Source organism: Ochotona curzoniae, unplaced genomic scaffold (genome assembly GCF_017591425.1).
Source record: "Ochotona curzoniae isolate NIBS_2020 unplaced genomic scaffold, NIBS_Ocur_1.0 scaffold_3890, whole genome shotgun sequence".
Classification (NCBI taxonomy): Eukaryota; Metazoa; Chordata; class Mammalia; order Lagomorpha; family Ochotonidae; genus Ochotona; species Ochotona curzoniae.
Genome location: NW_024467115.1, coordinates 37,511,643 through 37,524,150, shown reverse-complemented (window position 1 = coordinate 37,524,150; position 12,508 = coordinate 37,511,643). Strand labels below are relative to the sequence as shown.

Sequence of the window (12,508 nt, the reverse complement as noted above, 5' to 3'; positions counted from 1 at the left end):
TCCCAAGCTGCAGTTACAAGGAGCAACAGCCATTTCTGCAGGCTTCTCTGTGCACACACACTTTAGGCAAGGCCTCGAGAGGAAGGCTTTTGTGTTACAAGCAGTCCAAGCCTTGCTGAGCTGCCGGAGTCCTGCTCCAGCTGAGTTCGGAACTCGCGAAGGGTGCGTGGATGAGGCGCAAAGAGGAAAGAAAGACCACTAGGATTTCTTAATCATAATGGACGATGCACAAAAGCTGTCCGCTTTATTTATACAAGATCAGTCAAACTCTGGCTCAGACTTTTTACGTCATGGTCAAGTGGGTGTTTCTAAAGATAACGCTGCCATTTGTTTCACCTAAGGCAGGATGTTATCCACTTGGTGGTTAGGAAAAAGTTCTCAATAGATGGTGCATATCAATCAGTAACACATTCCTACCACAATCCTCATTCTACAGCTTAGACTTGAGTTAATCAAGGAAGGAAAGACTTCACAGAAGGAGGGACCTAAAGATCAAAGAAAGAGGGAAAGAATAGATTCCCACTACACCTGGGGACAGAACATCCCTGATTAGCATATGGTCAATGGGGGAGGGAAAACCCTAAGCATAGGTTCCCACTATGCCTGGGGACAGCAAGAATAAAAGGTCCTTTGGCTAAAACAGTATCAGCAACATCGACTTCCAAGTTCACATCAGTAGTAAACATTAACTCCACAGAGGCAGACGATGCCTAAATAGATTGTAGAATTCTCAGTGGGGTTGTCCGGTGTCCATGCAAAGGAAGGCAAAGCTGCATTCAGGTGGGCCCTGTCAAGCAGTGGGAAGTTCCTTACAGCCCTGCCTGCAATGGAACAATGCTCTTCACACCTTCCTGTCTTCCACACCCATCACACAGACCCCAGCACTGAGCAGGCTCTGACCACAAGCCTTCAACCCAGTGCCTGGGCTGCAGCAGACAGAAGGCCTCTTTGCTCTGATGCTGGGCACCTGGGTTGGAATGACCCCCAAGCTGAACTCAGCTGATACTGGTCATTAAGCCCTATAGCTTGACCAACATTAGAAGGCTGGACTTTCAGGTTGGGGGAGCCCTGGGAGTGTGGAGGCCGAGCCCTCTCCACAGGGAGGAAGCTGCGTGGCTATCTCAGATGGAGCCTTAGGAGACACACGGTGTCACTTCTCCCACATTTTCAGTGACGGTTGAGTCACCAGGCCACCAGGCTGCAAGGGAGAAAGGAAGATAAGTCATATTGCCAGGAGCCGCGGGGCTGGCGGGCATTGCTGGGCACCTTCGGGAAAGGCAATCTCGTCCAATGTGGAGACTCTGTGGGTTTGTCCATGCTGGTCTTGCCCAAGTTTCCTCATTTGTTCTAAGAACTTGTGGCTTATTTCAGAATTTCACGCAAGCATGGCTTCTGCAAATAGTGACACTCTGCTATCTTCTTTTCCAATCTCATCTCTCCCTTCCTAGTCAGCAGTGTCTCTGCTGCACGAGAGCTGGTTCTTTAAGGCTGGCAGTTAGGAAGCAGCCTGAGCAAAGCAAGGGTTGCCCATGGAAGACACTGTGGCAGCCAGTTGCAGCCCAGGATGTTTCATGTCCCGCCCTGCCCATATCCTGGTAACTTTCCAGGTGTTCCCAGCCACCCCTCAAGCACAGTCTTCCCTGCCCAGTGCCATGCGGGCCAGCACTGGCTTATAAAACTTTGTGAGGCTCTTTATAAAACTTTGGGACACCTGGCAAGCCCTTTGTCCAGGAGAAGAGCAGGTCAAACCCAGTCCCTTTAGCCACAGTGTATGTGAGCTGCACGCTCAGCCCTTTCCTGAGACGCCTGCCTGGCCCTGTCCTGTGTGTGCCCTCCATCAGACCATGCCACCTTCGTGTCCCAGGCTGAGTGACTGGAAGGAGGTCCACTCTCAGATCCCGTCTGGAGAACCTGGCAGGTGACCTGCGCCCTGCCGCCCGTCCCATCAACCTTGCTGTTTTGCTTACCATGGCTTTTCATCTCACATCTGAACTCTTTCTTTAGCAATGACAAGAACCTATTCCATTCTTCTCCGCTAACTTTCTGTTGTTCCTCTGGATCGACTCCTCCTCCTGTCTCAGGATGCAACTCTTTTGAAACATTTGTGGCAGGGGTGGGAGCATGCTGTGATTACAGAGAGAGGGCGAACTGGAGCAGGTGATGGAGAGCAGCTGGGGCCTCTTTCTTCCTAAGCGGAAGTTTTGAAACTCTCTATGGCTCCCCTCTCCCCAGAAGCACAACGAAAAAAATGGTTTAAAAATATTTATTTCATAATTTGGCTAAGCCTTGGCTGTTAAGGAAGCCACTGGAAGATTGCTCTGAGAGACAAATCAGAGGCTTCTCTTCTTCTCAGCAAAAACTGACCTGGGGGCAGGGGCAGTGGAGGAAACCCTTGGGGAAGCCCCAGTCCTCCTTCTCCATCTCCGTCTCCATCTCCATCTGCTTGCCGGGGCAGGGCAGCATGGAGTCATCAGCAGAGGAGCAACGCGGCAGGCGAAGACTGTGGAGGAAGTCCAGAGACTGTGCCCCACGGCCCCTCGGCCCCACAGAAAGCTTGCTTAGCAGGATCTGGACAAACCCAAGGCCAAGCAGAAAGACTGTGGAAACATTCCAAGGCAGGGCCTCCTCCAGAGCCAAGCCCACGTCAGCCAAGAAGAGGAACTGACAGCATCCACTTTCGGGGCAATGCTCCTGGAGGAGGCACCGGGGGCTCCCAGGGAGGCAGGCTGCAGCATCGGGGAGGGCCCACTAAAGGGAGCAGGCACCAGCCCCTCTCCCCGCCTCCTCCTGGAGGCTGGCTGGGTGCTCCTCCGCCCGGGGTGGGTCCGTGCCGCTTGCTTGCATTGCTCCTCCGGCCAGGAAGTTTGCTGCTCATCCACTGGCTCCAGCCCTGTCCCCTTGGCTCTGGGAAGTCCAGCAGCTTTTGCTTGGCAGGAGTCAAGTCCTCCAGCCTAGGGGCCATGGAGAACAGGAGGATGAGGGAGCAGGACCCCGGGCTCCCGTGGGATTAGTCTCCTCCTAGCCCACACGTGCTTTCTTTGAAGGCCCACAAAAAGATGAAAAAATAGCACCAACGATGCTGCATTCACTGGGTTAGCATGTAAGAATCTCCCCTTCCAGGCCGCAGGGAGTACACACAAGACAACCAATTACGTTCAAGCTGAAGCACATTTCTAGCAATGAGGGTAGGAAAGCAGGTATTGGAGGCTGGAGGGGATGGCCCCTGGGAAGGTGTGGGGGAGGCAAGTGCTGGACCCCGGAGAGAGAGATGGAATTGGTTTGCATCATCTTGAGATGAGAATTCATAGAGAAAAGCAGGAGAAATAAGGACGTTTGTCAAATTCCAAGGCTGTCGGCGGTGGGGAGGGGCAGGTAAGACTACACACACATTCAAAACATACAGAAGGAACTTCAATCATGTCCCTTCCTGCAATGTCCAGGACTTAAGTAAAACTTGGTCTTCTTTACCTTTTTAATCAATGAATTTTCTTAGATGCACCTTTTAATCTGACATCTTTAGAAAACATAAGGGGAAGAATTAGGCAAGAATCCTGCACCTGCAGGTCTTCATCAGCTGTCTCCTGGGACGAGCAACCACGGCCTTCTCGGGCCGAGGTCCTTCCTCTGAGCTTTCACCCACCTGCTTCTCAGCCCTCTGCACACCTCCACCTCCTGAGAGGCTGGCTGACTCACAGGCACTGGCTGGGACTGCGGCTGTGTTGTTAACATGCTCCAAGTCAGTGCCTATGCTGCTGGTCCACATTCTAATGTGGTTGACCACATGGGTGCCCTCATGCCAGCAGCTTTCATGGATGTCAAACAGAGGAAAACATTGTGGCAACAGCTGATAGCAGAGCATGTTTGCTTTAGATAATGAGAAGTCGGCTTGTCTGCTTAGAGATGTAACGCAGGCCCCTCTTTTGTCCTAAAACAATCGTGCTATCCTGCCAAGTGAGAACAGCGTTAACTACCACCCCGACTAGCCCGTTCTCTCTTCATGTAGCCGCGTACTCGACAAGCTCCAAGCTCGGGGATTTGTCTTGTGCTACCTTGTCTTTTAAAATGAGACCATGATTTTTTTTTTCAACATGCATTTTGTGAAACTATTTCAAAAACTCTGATATGCGTGGGTTTCAAGCTTATTGTGCACTAAAATAAATCTCTTTTAATTCCATTTTCCATGAACCTTCTGGACCATCCTCTATGTTGTTTAAAAAAAGTCAAACAGAGTTGATTGAAAAATGCAACTAGTAAAGGTTATACGGCTTTGTTCCTTTCCACTCACTGTGGCACGCGGGGCCCCGATCTCTCCCACAATTACTGTGGTGAAATATCTCAGAAGAGCGCACCGACATAAACGTCGCACAAGGGCCGTAGTGCACCTGCCGCTGCAGACAGGCCTTAGGCAGCTTCCAGTCATTATTCACAAATGGCTCAGAGGAATCTGTGAGTCCCCAAGTCTTTGAATCGGTCTCTGCTTATTTCCTTGATATAAATTCTAATGAGCTAAATTATTGGATTATGGAGCATAAGCATTTGAAAGGCTCATGAAAAATCTTGTTAAATTGAATTCCAGAGATTGTGTCGAGTTGCTGTTAGCAGCCAGAGAGCAGAGGGGACGCTGCAGCATCCTGCTGACCCTGCACGATGCACCGTCTTGAACGTGTGGCAGCAGGGTAGGCAAACGGCTTCTTGTCGTTGTATGTTTATAAGCTTGCATTTCTTTTTATTTTCTCTCTGAGTGACTAGCTCAAGTCCCTGCTTCCTCCAAACTTTGCTTCTTCTCTGTTCACTTACAGGTTGAGTAGGTTTTCTAAAGTCCTTGACACAACAAGGGTTGTGGATTTCTTAGAATTTGGAATATTGGGCCTGGCTCGGTAGCCTAGTGGCTAAAGTCCTTGCCTTGCATGCACCTGGATCCCATATGGGCGCCAGTTCATGTTCCAGCGGCTCTGCTTCCTGTCTAGCTCCCTTCATGTAGCCAAGGAAAGCAGTCGAGGACAGCCCAAAGCCTTGGGACTCTGCATCCCTGTGGAAGACCTGGAAGAGGTTCCTGGATCCTGGCTTCGGATCGGCATAGCATCGGCCGTTGCACTCACTTGGTGAGTGAATCATTGGACGGAAGATCTTCCTCTCTGTCTCTCCTCCTCTCTGTATATCTGACTTTTCAATAAAAAAAAAACCAAAATAAATAAATTGGAATATTTGCACTCATTATTACGTGATGACGTGTCTTGGGCACAGGATTCACTGATGCTTCACCACCTGCAGACCACTGTATGTTCTCTCTCTGATGCACCTGCGCTTTGACTGTGGATCATCGTGGGATCAGATGTGGAGTTTTCAATTTGGGGCAACAAGTCAGAGGTCAAAAAAAAAAAATGAATGCTGGACTATTGCAGACTTCAGCGTTTGATTAGGGATGCTCGGTCTTTATTTGCCTTTTAAAAAGAGGTATTTAGTTCCTACTGCTTTGGTGAAGACCACACTAGCCACGTTGATCCCTTTTAGAGTTGGTCTGAGCTAAGAAGCTATGGCTCGTCTCCTCTTCCTGCTCTCTGGGCCATCTCTGAAGCCATGACGTCACCAGGCAGGGCCTTCCTGTCTCGGCATTTGAGTCTCTTCCCCGGCTAAGATTCTGAGCCCTTCATGACCACGGGCACGGTTTCTCCAGGTTTTCCTGTCTGCGGCAACTTACTGGATAAGTAACTGTGGGTTTGAATGGCTGGCTGGTGACTGGCGACATGGACAGTCCTCACTGGGAAAGTGGGCGGCATGTAAGTTAGAGATGGACTCCAAACGGGACTCAGCCAGGAACCTCGCACTTCCGCCCTACATTTTTAGGTGTGGTAATTTTTTTCTTTGCACATTTCTCAAGAAAGACAGTGAGCAAGATTTTGCAGAAAAACAAAATGTCCCCAATAACAAGCACGATGATAATGATGATCCTACTAATGGATCTTAAGGTATTAAGACCAGAGTTGGTCTGTCAGTGTTTAATCCCTCTTATTCCCATTACTGACGTTGACTGTATTCATGGTAAAGCAGCTCATGAATTCATCAAACATGCAGAGTTTCCAAGGAACACGCTTTCAAAACCCAGCCACGCAAAAACGGAAATCCCCTCGCAAGTCTTCACCATGCCCAGGAGCCAACGGATCGTAAAATGGAGAATTTAGGAAAGGACACCTGGAAACTGCTGGCCGGGAAGGATTTCGTGGGAGCCAGGTTTCGCTGTGCGCTGGACACCACCTGCACATCAAGGGAAGTGACCCTTCTGCGGGCCTAGGAAGGGCCGCGTCGCCTCCCCGACCCTGCGGCGCCCCTCCTCTCTCCTGGCGGCGCGGGTCCCCGCGGCGGATCGCAGGACGCAGAGGCCGAGCAGGTGAACCTCGGCGCAAATTGGCGCACAGCTTTCACCCGCTCGGAGGAGGAGAGAAGGCGCGATTTCGAGGAACGCCGCGGTGGCCATCAGCCCGCCGGCTCGCAACGTGGCGATGAGCCAGCAGCGCCCTTCTACCTCCGGCCAGACCCGCGCGCACTCAGCGCACGTGCCGCGTGCGGGGCGCTTCCCGCCCGGGGCCTGGAGCTCTCAGGGTGGCGCCGGCTCCCACCCCGGCAGCACGCACTCCGGCCAGGGGACTCCGGCAGCGGATCACAATGGGAGCCCGCTGGCCCGGGGATGCAACAGGCCCCGGTGCAACCTGCGGCCCGGCTGCGGGGCCGCCCGCCCGGCAGGGCCGCGAAGGGGGAAGCGCCCCGGGCCCGGCCCTGGCCTCCCTCCCTGCTCCGAGCTGCTGGCGGCTCGGCCGCGGCTTTAAAAGGAAGTGACATGGGTGGGGAGAGACGTCAGCCGAGGACCACTTTTTTTTCCCCCCTTCCCGAAGGGTCCACCCCTTGGGTGGAGTCTGGCCGCGGCTCGCCAGTGCCGGCCGACTTCGCGCCGCTATAAACCGGCGGCAGCTTCCGCGCGAGCCGGCTCGCTCGCCCGCTCGCAGCTCCATGTGCCTGGCTGGCCGAGGAGGAGCAGGAGAAGAAGGAGGTAGGTGCGGCCCGCGCCTGCCGCCCTGGGTGTGGTCACCGGGCGCGGAGCTCTCCTGCCACCGGCGTCCGTGCAGGGGCGCGGAGAGGGGAGCCGGGTGGGTGGGCAGCCGGGCGTGGGCGGCGGGGGGCTCCCCGCGCCTTCCCGGCTGACCGGGTCCTGCCCCGGGGGGTGTGGGGCGCGGTCCCCGGCCGCGGGAGCCGGAGCCAGGGAGACGGCGTGAGCCTTTCAGGGACGGCTCTCTTTTGTGTCTGGCAACGCGGTCTTTTCCCTCGCCAGCGTTCCTATGGCGACAGCGGGACTGGCGACCCCCGCCCGGGGGCATCCGGGGTGGGCTGCGGGTGGATCTCCCTCTCGAACGCCCCCACCGCCCTAGGGGTGGCTCTGCGCCCACCGCGACCCCCGGGGCGATCCGGAGCCCCCACCCCCCTCGCGAGGGGCTTGGCGGCCACCCCCCCCCACTTGCATTCTGGTTTTGCCCCGTGGCGGGGGAGGGCAGGGTGGGGGGAGGGGTTGTCAAGGAAACAGGCGTCTGGAATCACCTCTGTGTTGATGGACAGTTTGCCTCGCGGGTTGGTCCGTCAGAGCCTGGAATCTCCTGGAGAGGCCGGTCCGTGTTGGGGGAGGGGGATGTGAGATCCTGGGTGTGTGTTTGACAACCAAGCATTTTTCAAGACGCGATGGTGTTGATGATGATGACGGTGCCGTCGCCATCGGGCCAGGCAGAGGGTACTCGGTTCTCTGTAGGAGGCGAGACCCCGCCCCTGCTCGGGCCTTGGAGTTTCCCAGGGAAGGCACCAGGAGGGTGTGCGCCCCCCGACCACAGCGACTCTGGCTGTGCTTGCCGCGCAAGTGTTGAAAACGAGTGTCCCTGTCCTTCTCCGAACTTAATTCAGCTCACAATCCAAGTTCAGATGGGGGCAGGCAGGGGAGAACGGAGGCCGCCACGCAGGAGGCTCCGTTTCGCCTCCCGCCCCACAACCCGTGCTGGTGTTACCTTAAGGGGAGGAAGGAATGATGGGTTCTCCCAACACAGATCAGGAGCAACCCAGCTGTGGTGGAGAAAACCTTATCTTGAGTCAGGGGAGAAAATGTGTGTGTGAGACATGCATTTGCAAGTATGTGCTTCATGAGTGGTGTGTGTGTGTAGGGAAGTGGGGAGGTGCTCAGGAGTCAGAAGTGCTAATTAACAACTCTTAGTTCTTTATGGGGAGGAAGCTGATCCTCAGAAACAAAAAATGTGAAATAGGAGAAAATGAGTAACCGCTTAGTAATAAGGAAAGGTCGACATGGTTAACACATAGCCTAGAAAGACGCTGGCCCAACGGCCAGGTGAGCTGACGCTTGATTCAGCACATCTGAGGTCTTTGATACCACTACCATCCTCTGGATGAACTTCTCAAACGGCAATTAGGTTTTGTGAGATGGGTCAGCCATCATCCCATCTTTGATTCTTTGTCCTTTCAGATACAGGTTTGTGAAGGTCACGCAGCCCTTAGCTAGCAAGGTTCCCAAATGGCATTCACCACAGCGTTGACCTGTGAGAGGCCAGCGGTGCTTTGGTGGGGTCCTGCTTGCGGAAGTCCTCCTCTCAACATGCTGTTATCTGTGCCTTACAAAACCCAGTCCTGGGTGAGAGGTCTGGGGCGTTTCAGTTGCAACACTGGGAGTTGTAACTCCACAGAGCGGAGTTAGAGATCTACTTTAAAAGCACAAAGCATGCAAAGTATGGCTGGAAACAGCCCGCCACTCATTGTGAAAATGAGAGGAATGCTTCTCACGCAGAGATGGGGGGCTGGGTTGTGAGTTCTATGTAAGATTCTAGAACACAGTCTTTTTCCAGCCTGGAAATTGTGCTTACCGCAGGACCTTTCAAAGCTCATTGACAAGTTTCTCCACTCGGGAATTTCCAACTGAAGACCTACTGGGCTGCAATTCAAAGGAAAAGTAGCCAAAACTGCTCGGAGGCACAATCCAAGTGAAAAACAAAACTGTGTTCTGATGTGTAGATCCATGTAGAGGTTAAAAAAGTGCCCCTTACACGGGGGCTGGTCAGTGAAACCATGAGTACCACAGGAGGTGACGCCAAGGAAAGGACTTCTGGGGACTCGTGGTCAGCACCATGTCTGGGCTTCACGCCCCGCAAGGCTCTCACCCAGCTGCCGTGGAGCTGGTCATTCGGAAAGTGGAAGGTTTGTTTGATTCATGGCGTTGAAGAATCCTCGGAGGAGTAAGATAAGCAAGCAGGTGTGGCTGGAAGAAAAGCAGGAGGGACGTGGGGAAGCAGACACCTCAGCTGCCAGAGGCGGATGATAAGAAATGGCTGAGGGTTGGAGTGCTTGCTCAACACAGCGAGAAGTCGGTTTCCAGTGGAGAAATTGCAGGCGCTGCATACCTGCCAGAATAGCAGTCCATTCAGGACAAAGACTGGTAAGAAGCAACACTGCTTGGAAAAAACAAAAGGTACGATCCTCTGTAAGCCAGTAATTCTTTTTTAAACTAAATACTAAACATGAGCCTCAACCAAACTTGAAACAAGCAATCTGGGGAGAGGAAACCGCAGACTTACTCAGAACATCATCCTTAGAATTTTCCGGTTGCTGTTGCCCTAAACAGTGGGATGTGCGGATGAGCGTTTGGTAAACAAAATACATTGTGTTCTAAAGAGGACTTCCGGTGGGTCTGGCCAGAAGCAGCAGCATTTCGAAGTGCATTTTGAAGTGGTGTTTTGATACCTAACATGTTTGGAGAATCTGTGACAGAGCCTGGCTCGGTAGTCACCTGATTTACCCAGAGCCTGGGGTCCTCTGAACTCACTTTCTGAGTCTGAGTCAGCTTGGAGAGAAGACAGGGGTCTGCCACTGGGATTCCAGTGTTTCTGATGGAAGATTCCCCATCACCAGCAAGGAAAGAGGAAGGTTAAAGCCTGCACTTGCTCCTTGAACAAATACTTATGTATCTGTTATGGACTCAACTGTGAACAAAAGATACAGTTTAGTTACAATTTTCAACTCTGCAGAGTTTTAAAGAGCAATTCTGGGACTGTTCCATTTTATTCTAGTGGTGTAGTAAGAGGAAACATCTTAAAGCCAGAATGCTTTTTTCTTTCAAAGATTTATTTATTTTTATAGGAAAGTCAGATATACAGAGAGGAGGAAAGACAGAGAGGAAGATCTTTCGTCCGATGGTTCACTCCCCAAGTGGCCCCAACGGCTGAAGCTGAGCCAATCCAAAGTCAGGAGCCAGGAGCTTCTTCTGGGTCTCCCACATGGGTGCAGGATCCCAGGCTATGGGCCGTCCTTGACTGCTTTTCCAGGCAGGTGGGTGGATGGGAAACAGAGCCACCAGGATTAGAACCGGCAACCATATGGGATCCTGAAATGTGCAAGGCGAGAACTTTAACCATTACGCTATTGTGCCGGGCCCAGGATGCTTTTGTTGAAGATTATCATGCAGCAAAATGTGCCCTAGCTCCACATAGGTTTTCCACCTGTTTCATTTTTGACCTTCCTTTTACTCCTTCAATCTGGTTTGCTTAGGGTCTTCTAGTCGCCTTCCCCCCTTTCCTCTGTCTCCCTCACTCGCAGGTATCTGTCCACCTGCCTGCCTTCTTGCCGTCCCCCGTCCTCCCATACACGTGCAGCGGTCCATCTCCATTGAGATCCTCGACAGAGTTGAGCATCATGTTTCCGGCACTAAATAGTCTGGGTACAGCAATAGGTGGGAAGCCAGTGCTTTCCTAAAGGAACTAGGAAGACTCAGCCCCTTAAACCAGAGGGGACTGCTGTCAGTGCGGGCTGGTGACACTCCATGTGTCTTACACCCAACAAGTTCATGTGTAGAATGTGCTGGACAGGAAGGGCCCAAGTGATTAGCTGTTAATTATTATAGTATATTTCGTAATTTTCTTGTGTTTTCTGCACTGGTTGGGCGGAAAGATGGTAAACATTTTTAAAGGAACCAAATGGGAAGAAGTGGCATTTGTCGCCTGGGGACACAGATGCACTGTTTCCCTAGAAGAGCAAGGGGCGTGTGTGGAAGGATCCCTCTTGAAGCAAGCTGTGCGTACACATCCAGGGTCCAGTTTCCTCTCCCACCAATCAGAAGGAGAATCTTTGTTAAGAAAAATTCCTGCTTGCATCGGAATTGCATGTGCTTTGGTTTGCAGAATATCTGCGTGTCGTTTGGAGCTTACTTTCTGTAATGCAGTGCTGGTCCATGTGGTGTTTGTATCAAAATCAGTGGGTTTCTGTGACCACGTCCAGCCACATCGCATGTCCAAAGCCATTTGTCCAAGACCAGTGGGCAGCCGAATGCCGACACCGAGGAGGGCAGAACCCTGTGCCGCCTGCTCCATGCTGTTTCTGATGTCTTGATGGGCCTTCTCCTAGAGTTGTCTTCTACCTCCATGCAGGAAATTATATGGACATGCAGAGTGTTCGTGGGGAAGGCCACAGCCTGTGCTCAGCTGACCTACCGCAGGAAGTGCTACTTTGTTCTTTTAATCTTCCTTGAGTACAAGCTGTTCTCAGTAACTCTGGGTGCCACACATCTGTCCCCCTACTCGGGTTGGACACCGTAGCTGTCTCATGGATCTATGTGTAAGAACCTGTAAGCCGGCAGGTGCATTGTGGATTCTGTGGGAGTTTAAAGCTGGACCTTAAAACTGCACTTAGTTGCTTAGCATGGGGAAGTGATTTTTTTTAAGATGTATTTATTTTTATTGGAAAGTGGCCACGACAGCTGGAGCTGAGCAGATCTGAAGCCAGGTGCCAGGAGCTTCTTTTGGGTCCCAAGGCTTTGGGCCGTCCTTGACTTGTCCTTTCCTTGGCTACAAGAAGGGAGCTAGATAGGAAGCAGAGCTGCTGGAACACGAACTTGCGGCCATATGGGATCCAGGCGCATGCAAGGCCAGGACTTTAGCCGCTAGGCTACCACTGGGCCCATGAGGAAGTGACTGGTAACCAAGGCATCCAAGGCATTGGGGCCAGCCTGAGCCCAGATGAGCATGAGTGGCCCACCTGCCCAGTGGTGTGGGGAGTATGTGTGAGCCTGTTGTGTTGCATGGACTTGCCACTGACTGGTTTATTTTATCCTCACAACCTGACCAGTTTTGGAGGCTGTTCCTGTGTCTGTCTCCCTGCCACTTGCTGTGCTTTGGGGCTGGTGATCACTGTGTCTACAGTGTGCGGTACCTGAGACCCAGCACGCCACTGTGTCTGTTAGGTGCATGAATGGATGACAGATGAATGCGTTGGGGACAACTCCCCACACTGACGTTTAACAAGATAAAGCAGCTCACCAGGGCTGAAGAATCTGAGCTCTGTGCTTTGCCAGTGCTGGCTCTGCCCCATATTTGCTCAGTTGCGCCTCCCAGAGCCCGCTGCTCTGAGGTGCACCGAGTGAGTGTAAAGTCAGGAACAACCCTGCCGTGTGCACCTGCTCTTAGGCATCTTCCATCTTTGG

The 12,508-nt window shown here is 52.5% G+C and overlaps 1 protein-coding gene across 1 annotated transcript in view; it reads left to right on the top strand.

Annotated features, from left to right (window-relative positions):
- Window positions 1–6,978: 6,978 nt before the first annotated feature.
- Window positions 6,979–12,508, top strand: part of AGPAT4 (1-acylglycerol-3-phosphate O-acyltransferase 4) — an 86,059-nt gene continuing 80,529 nt past the window's right edge. The window contains exon 1 of the mRNA XM_040965432.1: window positions 6,979–7,042. The gene's annotated coding sequence lies outside the window, so the exon portion shown is untranslated. The remainder of the gene's footprint in view (window positions 7,043–12,508) is intronic.